Source organism: Wyeomyia smithii, chromosome 3 (assembly GCF_029784165.1).
Source record: "Wyeomyia smithii strain HCP4-BCI-WySm-NY-G18 chromosome 3, ASM2978416v1, whole genome shotgun sequence".
NCBI classification, from domain to species: domain Eukaryota; kingdom Metazoa; phylum Arthropoda; class Insecta; order Diptera; family Culicidae; genus Wyeomyia; species Wyeomyia smithii.
Genome location: NC_073696.1, coordinates 255,596,800 through 255,608,982, shown reverse-complemented (window position 1 = coordinate 255,608,982; position 12,183 = coordinate 255,596,800). Strand labels below are relative to the sequence as shown.

Below are 12,183 nucleotides of genomic sequence, written 5' to 3'. Positions count from 1 at the left end.
GCAAAACATTGTACCGCAGGATTGGAGGCAAGTGAAGGTGATCGCCATCCAAAAACCAGGGAAACCAGCTTCTAATCACAACTCTTATAGGCCGATTGCAATGCTATCCTGTATCCGGAAATTGATGGAAAAAATGATACTCCGTCGTTTAGACCACTGGGTCGAATCAAATGGTCTACTATCAGAAACTCAATTTGGCTTCCGCCGTGCCAAAGGGACGAATGATTGTCTTGCGTTGCTTTCAACAGATATTCAGCTGGCGTATGTTCGTAAAGAACAAATGGCGTCTGCGTTCTTGGACATTAAGGGGGCTTTTGATTCCGTTTCTATTGACATTCTTTCGGGTAAACTTCACCGACAAGGATTTTCTCCAATTTTGAACAATTTTTTGCACAATTTGTTGTCCGAAAAGCACATGCATTTTACGCATGGCGATTTGGCAACTTTTCGCATTAGCTACATGGGTCTTCCCCAGGGCTCATGTTTAAGCCCCCTTCTTTACAACTTTTATGTAAATGACATCGACGAATGTCTGGCAAATTCATGCACGATAAGACAACTTGCAGACGACAGTGTAATCTCTGTTACAGGAGCCAAAGCTGCCGATTTGCAAGGACCATTGCAAGATACCTTGGACAATTTGTCTGCTTGGGCTTTACAGCTAGGTATCGAATTCTCTCCGGAGAAGACTGAGATAGTAGTTTTTTCTAGGAAGCATGAACCTGCTCAGCTTCAAACACAATTAATGGGTAAAACGATTTCTCAGGTTTTGGTACACAAATATCTTGGTGTCTGGTTCGACTCTAAAGGCACCTGGGGTTGTCACGTGAGGTATCTGATGAAAAAATGTCAACAAAGAGTGAATTTTCTTCGTACAATAACCGGACAATGGTGGGGAGCCCATCCAGGAGACCTTATAAGGCTTTACCAAACAACGATATTGTCTGTTATTGAATACGGGTGTTTCTGCTTCCGCTCCGCAGCAAACACACATTTGATCAAACTGGAGCGAATACAATATCGTTGTTTGCGTATCGCCTTAGGTTGCATGCAGTCGACCCATACGATGAGTTTGGAGGTTTTAGCTGGAGTACTACCATTGAAAAACCGCTTCTGGAGCCTGTCTTCTCGTATTCTAATCAAATGTGAGGTCTTGAACCGTCCCGTGATTGAAAATTTTGAAAGGTTAATCGAACTTAATTCTCAAACCCGTTTTATGACATTGTATTTCAATCACATGTCCCAAAATATTAACCCTTCTTCGAATATTCCAAATCGTGTCGACTTATCAAATACTTCTGATTCTACTGTGTTTTTCGATACATCCATGATAGAAGAAACTCGTGGAATCCCGGATCATTTACGCGTGCAGCAGATCCCTAAAATTTTTTCCAATAAATATCGAAACATCAACTGCGACAATATGTACTACACTGACGGATCACTTCTTGATGGGTCCACTGGCTTCGGTATCTTCAATAACAATTTAACCGTCTCCCATAAGCTCGATAATCCTGCTTCTGTTTACGTTGCAGAATTAGCTGCAATTCAGTACACCCTAGGGATTATCGAAAAAATGCCCACGGACCATTATTTCATCTTTACGGACAGTCTCAGTTCCATTGAGGCTCTCCGATCGATGAAAGATGTTAAGCACTCTCCGTATTTCCTGGGGAAAATACGGGAACATCTGAGTGCTTTATCCGAAAAATCTACTCAGATTACCTTAGCGTGGGTCCCTTCTCACTGCTCGATACCGGGTAATGATAAAGCGGACTCTTTGGCTAAGGTGGGCGCAACAAACGGTGATATTTATGAAAGACCAATTGCCTTTAATGAATTTTTCGCACTTGTACGTCAGAATACGATCATCAGTTGGCAAAATGCTTGGACCAAGGGGGAACTGGGAAGGTGGTTACATTCCATAATCCCCAAAGTATCGACGAACCCGTGGTTCAAGGGGTTGGATGTAGGTCGGGATTTCATTTGCGTGATGTCCCGGCTTATGTCCAATCACTATAGATTTGACGCGCTCCTCCGTCGTGTTGGGCTCGGGGAAAGTGGTATCTGTGCCTGTGGTGAAGGTTATCACGACATAGAGCATGTGGTTTGGTCATGCCCTGTACACCGTGACGCCAGGTCTAAATTAATAGCTTCCCTGCAGGCCGAGGGTAGACAGCCGGCTGTTCCTGTTCGTGATGTCTTGGCGAGCCGTGACCTATCCTACATGTCCCTTATATACGTTTTCCTGAAATCCATCCACGCCCCAGTCTAGTCCCGTTCCCCTCCGCCTACACCCAACAAAACGACAAGAACACGTTTGAACCTTAAGCACAAAACCAGCAACCAGACCCCGCACAACAGAACCAGGACCCAAGGACTACGAGCCTCTGTCCCAACTCATGACATCGTGGCTCAGCAGAACGAATCCATACATGCCATTCGACGATTATCAGACGACCATTGAACAACAAAACACTGATTGGAAATCCCATGCTAGTTTTAAGTTAGACTTAATTTCAGCTCGTAGTCGGCAGCGAGGATAAAAAATTTGCTTTAGTTTTTAAGTCATCAGATATAATTGGCGCCGTTAAACATTAAATTGTATTTGTGCCGTGTCAAATAAATGTTATGTGAAGAAAAAAAAAAGTTGTCAATTCATGGTTTTATACATGTATTTAAATGTCCTCTTTTAACCATGGAAACCGGATTAGAAAGACAACATGTAGGGTAGATGAGCCAGTTATGGTAAGTGCACCAGATATGGCTATATCGCATAAGCGCAATGGTACCAGTTATGGCAATAGTTCTTTTAAAATCCATAGGCCATAACTGGTTCATGCCATAGCTGGTACATTTTTAGGTATTACCATAACTGGTACTCCTCCCCTAAATAGAACAATGAAACATCGAAAATCACTAGAATAAATGAAAATTGCAGCGAAAATTTTTTTTTCTTTTGATAATAATAATGAATTTCAAATATTCTGGAAACAATTCAACAGGAAATTTCAGCAATCACAGCGGAAGATGATGATTTTTTTCTCAATTTGTAACTAGTTTGTATTACTTATGTTGTTTTAATTTATTTAAAAAAATATATATTTAGGCAAAATTTGTTTAATTCGAGGGGTCGTAACGTAATTTTTTTAATGGGGAGGACGCCCAGTGGCACTACTTGTGGTCAAAGATCATATCTATACATATAAAAATGCAGCTCTGTCTGTCTGTCTATCTGTCCGTCTGTTCCATATAGGCTCGAAAATTACTGAACCGATCAGCGTGGAATTTTGTATATAAGGGTTTTAGGGGCCGAGAAAGGTGATTAAGATAGTTTGAGACCCCCCCCTTTTCTTGAAGGGAGGGGTCCCATACAAATGAAACACAAATTCATGCACATCTCTAAAACTAACCAAGCAAATGAAACCAAATTTGGCATGTGGATGTTTTCAGAAGTAACAAATATGTCCATGTTGATTTGACACCCTTCCCTCTTCTGGAAGAGAGGGGTCCCATACAAATGAAACACAAATTTCTGCACATCTCGAAAACTAACCAAGCAAATGGAACCAAATTTGGCATGTGGATGTTTTTAGGAGTAACAAATGTGTCCATGTTGATTCGACACCCTTCCCTTTTCTGGAAGGGAGGGGTCCCATACAAATTAAACACAAATTTCTGCACATCTCGTGAACTAACCAAGTAAATAGAACCAAATTTGTTAGGTGGATGTTTTTAGGGGTAGCAAATATATCCATAATTGTTCGACACCCCTCCCTTTTCTACAAGGGAGGGGTTCCATACAAATGAAACACGAATTCCGCACAGCTCGAGAACCATCAACCAAATATTAACAAATTTGGTATGTGAATGGTTTTATAGGTAACAAGTATGTCCATAGTGGTTCCACTCCCCTCCCTCTTCTGTGAGGGAGGGGTTCATAACAAATGAAACACAAATTTCTGCTTATCTCGAGAACTAACCAACTAAATGGAACCAAATTTGGCAGGTGATTGTTTTTAGGGGTAACAAATATATCCATAATGGTTTATCACCCCTCTCTCTTCTGTAAGGTAGGGGTCCCATACAAATGAAACTCAAATTTCGCACAGCTCGAGAACCAATCAAGCGAATATAACCAAATTTTGCAGGTGAATGTTTTTAGGTGTAAAAAACATGTCCATAATGTTCCGATACCCTTCCTTCTTCTGGCATGTCTCCAAATACCATTTCGAAATCCAAGATGGCGACTTCCGGTTTCTGAAAAGCAGCGGCAAATGACCAAATATGATGCACTGAAGCCACAAATCGACCTATCAACCTCAGACAACATTTTGAATTGTAAGATGGCTACTTCCGGTGCCTGGAAAACAGCCAAAAATGACCAAATACCACACAATATGAGTGTTTCTTCAACCAGATTGACGCTCAGAGGCCGAAAATTGTCTCCTAATGCCATTTTGAAATCCAAGATGGCGACTTCCGGTTTCTGGAAAATAGCGGCAAATGACCAAATACCACCCAATATGGGTATTTCCGGGATTGTTATGATGCACTGAAGCCACAAATCGACCACAGAAAAAATTTTGAATTGTAAGATGGCGACTTCCGGTGTCTGGAAAACAGCCGAAAATAACTAAACCAGAATGACGCTCAGGGGCCAGAAATTGTCTCCAAATGCCATTTTTAAATCCAAGATGGCGACTTACGGTTCCTGAAAAATATCCCAAAGGACCAAATACCACCCAATATGAGTATCACCGGATCCAGAATGACGCAAGGAGCTATAAATTGACTTTAGACAACAGTTTGAATTGAAAAATGGCAACTTCTAGGAAACAGCCGAAAATAACCGAATACTACTACACATGGAAATGATGTAGAGAAGCATTGACCCTGGACACCATTTTGAATTAGAAGATGACCACTTTCAGTTTGTGGAAAACAACGAAAATAACTGAAATGCTCCCAATAAATATCCGGAATAGAGGTCATGTACAAAAGCCAAAAGTCGAGGATGTTGTCATTCCGATAAAACCAATAATTTTTAAACGATATAATCCAATCTCAAGGAATCAATGAATTTGAAATGTTTAAAATTATTAAATTAAACACTAAAATAGGCGGGACGAAGTTTGCCGGGTCAGCTAGTAATTCTATAAAACGTAAGGAAAAAAGTGTCAAAAAATATAAAAAAATGGATTTCGTGCTTTATGGACGGCCCCAAACATAAAGTGAATGCCAGATTCGTGTTCATCGCCCCAAAATTATGTAAATACCAAGTTTTTTTTTCGCATTTATCGACTTTTTTTGCTTGGCTAGCCTTTGTATGAAGTCGCCCCACTGTGCGATGTGTCCTTGGAACTCAAATCAATTACATGCTCCAAAGGTAATAAAAAAGAGATTTTAAAATGCTCATAGTTTCCGTGGATATGATAAAGGTAATTTCAAACGCCTATTTTTCAATCCCGTTCCTCTTGGAACTATTCATATATATAATTTCGAATCGTACCAATGTCGCATGAAACCTACAACAAGGAAGGAATGCCAGAATGTAGTCTTAGCAAGACCACGGAATGGAGTTCCTGCTAGTGAGGTGGGCGCCCGATCAGGACTCACCCTGACAAATGATATGACCACGACTCACTTGGAACAATGTAACAATATAGACATGATCATTTACACAAAATGTGAGATCAATAAAAATGAATAATAAAACACCATAAGAAGCGTTAGGGCATGTGAAGAAGACCCCGGTTGATTGCCTTCTATGAATGAATTTTATTTTTACTGAACATTGAGACATTGAGTACATAAAATCAATTTTTCACAGTCAAATCTAAACCGATCAGGATTTTTCGAGTTTAGACCACTGTGAACTATAAGACTTTCAAATAAATCTTTCCACCAATAGTTAATATCATGAAATATAATACTTGAAATGTGTAGAAAATATTTTGGCAGTTGTTTTATGAAATGGTGGTTGAAAAACGTGCTTTACAATAAGTATTTCGTCGTTTTTATATCACTTTTTGTACTTTACGACCATCAAAAGGGTATTCTTAAAACATGTACCGTTGAAATTTTGACCAGAGATTCAGGAATTCATAACGAATCGAATGGAGTATTCATTTTCTTTGGTGCATTTTTTTATAATAACGGTGGAAGCACCGTGATCCGTGCTTGTCTGTGAGTTTTACCCTTCCGTTTCAAGCTTACTGCTTTTCCATACCGAGCACATGAATACACCTCTCCAGGTAATTTAAATTCCCGGTACATTACAGAGTAATAATGAGGCTCAGCAAAGAAGAGCAGACGTATAGTTATTTTAAGCGTAAGAGGGGGGTAAAGCATAAAAAACGGTAATTTAAAACGGTAATAAAGAAGTACCTTTTCTTCCCGTCACATACTCGGTCTCTGGCAACAACGATTGTGGCACGTCCTTCTTTCCTTACCCTAACCGCGTCCGTAAGGACGTAGCCGGCGCCGTTATCGATCTATATAGAGCGAAAGTTAGTGAATCCCAAAATATCAACCATATTACGGAGGATCGTTTTGCAACTTCACCAGTTCAGATCCATCAGGGAGAAGAAACTGCGAAATCGTACAAGCTGAGCTAACTAGAGCAATGATGAAGGCCATTCTCGAAATTTCTGATCTCATTTATCTTATTTTCCTACAGATCGTTAATTGAAGTAATTATCGCATATACATTTTGAACGAGAATAATTTTGGAACTGACTATTTTACAAATCCTTTCACGTGCCAGATTTTAATCATTCCGTTCTACCCACGGAGTTAACAAAAATGCATCCCAAGGGATTGAATTAAACAACTTTAGGAGTCGACCAATTTTAAAATGGGAATGTGACCATAGTTCCCAAATACTGAAAGATCGAGCTGATAACAATCATCATTTCAGATGCAAAACTCACAACAGCAGCTAATTATTTCATTTTATTTCGATGTGAGGGACAGTTGGCAATCGAAACTTTTCCATCACTAGAACCAAATTGAATATTGTGTTTTATTAAAACAATTAGACTTACCATATGCTTATCAAAATACTTCTATGTTTACCACTGTAAAGATAAGAAAAAAAAAACTTAGAACATTGGTATATTCTCTATTTTTATCAATTTATCACTCATAAAACTGACGAATTGAGTCTCAAGCCTTAATCAGCTTTAAGCAATATTCAAATAATTTTTCTAGTATATCACAAAAAATTTAAAATCTCAAATGAAGGGAAAACGGCAAGATCTAAAAATAAAATAATCCTCAATTATGTTCAGAATGACGAGAATACAATCAAAAAGATTAAAACCAGAAAATGTTCCCAAATTAAGTTGAAAAAGCTCAAGGTTAAAGGAGGCCAAAAAACAAATCCACCTCAAATTTAATGCAGACTGGCGGAAGGACGCTTCTGGATACCAAAAAACGGCCAAAAAATAATAACACATCAAGCATCAGAATGTGTGAAGTTTAAAGGCTAGAGAAGGTGCAAAAATAAAATGATCTAATTGAAGTTAGAAGGCCAGAAAAGACCACGAAACGAATGATCGAAATTGAGCTAAGAATGACGAAAAAACGATTCTAAAATGTTTGTATATACCTATTTTATGAAAATGAGAAAATAAAAAAGAAAATGATTCCAAACTAAGTTCAGAGTAGCGAAAAACGATACCATAAATCAGAAAAGTCCACAGAAAAGGAAATGATATGAAATTGATTTCAGAATGGCGATAAATACTTCTAGACTACAAAGAAGAACGTCCGTGTGATCGCCAAAAAAGCAAGCTTCCAGCCCTCTTCCAGTTCAAAAAAAAACATCCACCACCATTTTTGTCTAAAATGGCTCGAACATCAGTTTGAGGGTCGAAGAATGGCGAACTCTAGGTAGCAGTAATACATAAATACGCTTAAGTTGTTTTTTTTTCGTAACGAGAATAATGTTCTTGAAAGTAGTAGATGCATGACAAAGTAGTTTCTTTTTAAAAAATCTATTCAATATGGTATATTTGTTGGGATAAAATTTTATTGTCCAACATAAATCCATGTTGTGAGCTAAAAAATCAACATGTGAGGGGTTGAAAACATGTTTCGTTACCAGCGTGAACATTAAAATACATTAAACAAAGATTGCCTTTCATCACTTTCTTTTACACTTCTTACTATGAGAATAACAGTAAACTGTGTAACAATATAGCATAAAAATCGAAACACAGATTAGTTTAAAAGCAACCTAGGGTAGAAGTTTTCTCTGGAATGCACAAACGAAAAAAAAAGTAACCTAACCAACAAACAAAGGTATGCGAGCACGTCAGGAATGCCTCCCCGGTCGGTAGTGGGGTTAAACGTAATCTGCTACCACTAGTTGATGATGTTCCGCCGCCACGCCGCACAGTGCTACGTTTCATAGATAAAAATCAAAAAAGTGGATTTCTTTTTGAACCGATTCTATATGCTGATATGTTTTATACACGTTTGAGACGTACTGTAATGATATTATTATTATATTATTATTAAGTTCATCCATACGATTATGAAACGCATCTACTGTGAAGTGGGGTTAACTATTCAAAAGATACGTTATTTTTGAAAAATTCTCATAGTTTTCAAATTAATTTTTTAATATACTCTATATCTTTTCAAGTTAAAACCAATATGCCAACGGTAGAGGCATGTAACTACTACATTATACATGTTACTATTGAGACAAAACGTAGCGCATTTGGAAGTTAAAGGCTTCTTGGTCATGCTCCTTTATGCTTGAGGAAAAAAGACACTTTCGATTTAAAATCGATCGTCAAAAAAGTACCCCAAAGCACCTCTCTGAATTTCACCTTTTCCCCTTATTTGGGATATCCTTCAAACTTTGGAAGTGATTCCGATTGCTCAAGTTTGCTCTTTCAACCGGAATTCGCGTTTTCGAATGATACCTCTGGAACCAAGAGTGAGCAGTTTATCGTACATATGTCCCTTATTTTTATGTTTAAAACGTAATTTATGTGTAAAACACATAAAAGATTCCTGGCTTAATGATGTCCGAATGTTTTGCAACAATAAACCGTATATAAACATAATCAAAAGGGTATTAAATAAAAATAATAATAAAAACTAATTGAGATGGCGTTTAGGTCACTTTTTCATCGCCTTTAAATTATTTGAATATGCTTTTCAAGCCTTTTATCTCGTAATAGATAATATTCTTGGAAAATTATCATTTTATGCCTATGTACAAAAATGGCGTTTGAGACATTTTTGCGATTACGTATTTGACATTCACCAATTATGCAAACAGTAGCTCTCATCAGTACTAAACATTTTTCGTGTCACACTAATTGAAAAAAAAACTAGAATGGCTGTTTTGATTTTTGTCCCGCGTTCCCATACATTCAACGCACTGTGCGCCGCGGTCGTCATTGTTTTCGCTTGTGGTCTCTAGCAAGTGGCCGGCCATGGTTCTGTGCTTCGCGTGCCCAATCTAGTCACACGCTAGCCACCGCAAACCGTTTGCTCACGAAGCGAAGATCCTTTCCAACCCATCTCCCAACGCCTTGTATACAGTAATAATCGATCGGGAATTTCGTAATTAAAATGAAGAAGTATGCAAAAAATGCTGTTCTCATAATCGCTTATACGCTGCGTAGGTACAACACAAGAATGCGAGAGCAGGGATATGGGGGGAGAATCGCCAGCGTATAAATAAAGAAAACATAAAGCAGATGGTAATGTTACGAAGAGAATGGAGAAATGAATGGCAATGGCAAAACACGTCGATAAGAAAGGCAACGACGAACAACGACAAAAATCTACTGGCCAGGCGCAGCACGCAACTCCCGCCGTCCCCAAGCTGGACTCGGCAGGTTCAGGGGGTGTGGCGTTGACCGTTGATTGGAGGATGACTGAAACTGCCGGGTAGATTCCCGAGCGGTGCGGCCATCGCAGTCCGTTCGAACGTGTGCAAGAGCTGTAGAAAACGGGCGGAAGCGAACGGTGGGAGAAGGGGTTGCTGACGGGGCTGACCCGAGGAGTGATGGCGCTGGCAGCTGCCGATGATGGGGAATTTTAATATCCCAACCGAAAGGCGGTTTGCTACTTTATTAGCCTGACTCGCAGAGGGGTTCGGAAAGGGGCACGCGCGGTTGTCCCCGCCGGGTGACGCAGAAACCTGACAACCTGCCATAAAGGTGTGCGAGACTTGCCCCCGGTAGGTTTGCCTGCAGAACGGGAGCGAAGAAAACGCCACGCTTGTTGGGGTGATAAGAAATGTTCGAAACGAAAGCAAAATGGCAGGGAATTGAAAAACAAGGAGAGATAACACCGGGAGCGTTTTTTTTACTATCGGGTTCTGATAGTGGAGCATATCGGTGCGGTTGTTTATGTGATGACATTAGTGCGTGCAGCAAACGCAAACGTAGTCTGGAGAGTTGCGTTTGAATGCGAGTTTTGGAAATATAAATTTTCCGCATGTTGAACAACGCTGTGCCATATTTTTTTCTACGGCTTCTGTCTATTTTTAAATACAAATCAACCAGATTCGTAATTCGATCCAACTGTAGATTTCTTCATTTTTTAAAGATTTTTTTAAAAAAATAAGGTGTGATTTATGCGTTCTCTGTCTGATAAAACCTACCCTGTTACAAATAAGTGGTCCTACCAATTTCGACTTAGAGTCCAACAACTTTCCTAAAATAATGGATGCAAACAATTATTATCTAGTCTAGTCTACACTAACACAGCCAGTACTTCAAAAGAAGGATCCTGGAAAATGATATCCACCATTTAAAAAAAATGGTTCCCATACATTTTTCTTGTCAACGGCCAGGCCTACTGTGTAGCGCAATATAATACAATATAATCTAAGAACGGGGACCATCCGTACCAACCGATCCGTATGTAAGAAGTAATATAATTCGTTGGGAGTGAAAAAGCGAAGAAAGTACACACCTTTGTTGACCAATCTCCTGGGATGGAACATAGGTATTTCCTGCTTATGTCCGGGTTTAGAAACCAAGGATATAGCGCCTTTACTCGCTTCAACTGTTACGGTTGGAACTTGAGTACTAACTCTAGTCTTAGCATTTTTGCTTATGGTTATAGCGCCATTACTCGCTCTCTGAAAGGAATACGAATTAGTAAATATATTTTATAGTGAGAATTTTTTTCTTTGTTCTCATTTTTCTCAAAGAACTACTTCGATTCAGAGTTGTACTCTGGGAATTGAATTTAGTCATTCGGAGAGCCTCGTACTACTTTCTTCTATCATATTCTAGTTGTTGGAAGACAAAAAATAATTCCCCTGTATTTCTACTAAAGGTTAATATTGGTTCAAATGCTAAAATTATTCTGAGGTTTAGAACTTGAGCTTCTATAACTTCACTATGCTCGAACATGATACAGAGAATTTTAGGACCAAGTTAGCCCAAGTAACAATACCAGTTTTACGATATGTACTCCATTTATAGACCAGTCACTGCTACCAGAAATCTGATCTGTTGTGATATCGCCCGAGTGACTGCTGTATTCCACACTATTATTAGTATCACTATTGAGAGTAAATTATATGCTTGCATTATTATACCCATGTATACCCTTCAGCCTTGAGCTGAAATTTGAACGACCGCACATTTCGTATTAACTTTTCCGTGATGGATCTAAGCCAATGAAGTTGCACAAAGAAGCACCGTAAGTTGGTTAATTTGAGATTGTTTTACATGTTCAATGTACAATTCAGTAGCTTACATTTTGTACAGACTGATAACGGCACCAGCTTCAGTTAGAGGTCAGTTAGGGAAGGTAAGAAGCAAGTGCTTCATTTATTGTTGTCAGATACCGAATTAATGGATGCAAACAATTAATATGATCTCAAAATAAATGGAATTCATAAAAAAATCTTCTAAAAGTTTGAACAAGCGAAAATAGAAACTTGTCTCTAAAATCGAAAAACAGCAGAAAAAAGATATCAAACCAGTCTGAAAAACGCATCTAATAAATATAAATAAAATACAAATGAAGAGGGTGTGTTTTTTGATAAAAAATACAGTAATTTTGATCATGATTATTTTATTCTGTTTCCATTTAACTTTTTTCTTATCCTATTCTTTCCCATGAATGTTTTGTTCTTTATCTGTTTTCTTTACATATTTTTTTACTGTAGGAGATTGAACCACTGCGAGC

General features: G+C 38.6%; 1 protein-coding gene across 2 annotated transcripts in view; it reads right to left on the bottom strand.

Moving 5' to 3' along the window:
- Positions 1 to 12,183, bottom strand: part of LOC129729821 (tetratricopeptide repeat protein 28) — a 465,629-nt gene that overhangs the window by 372,334 nt on the left and 81,112 nt on the right. Inside the window, exon 2 of one of the 2 annotated variants that reach the window (XM_055688659.1) lies at positions 7,050 to 7,082. The exons of the other annotated variant lie outside the window; for it this stretch is intronic. The gene's annotated coding sequence lies outside the window, so the exon portion shown is untranslated. The remainder of the gene's footprint in view (positions 1 to 7,049; positions 7,083 to 12,183) is intronic. 2 annotated transcript variants of the gene reach the window in all.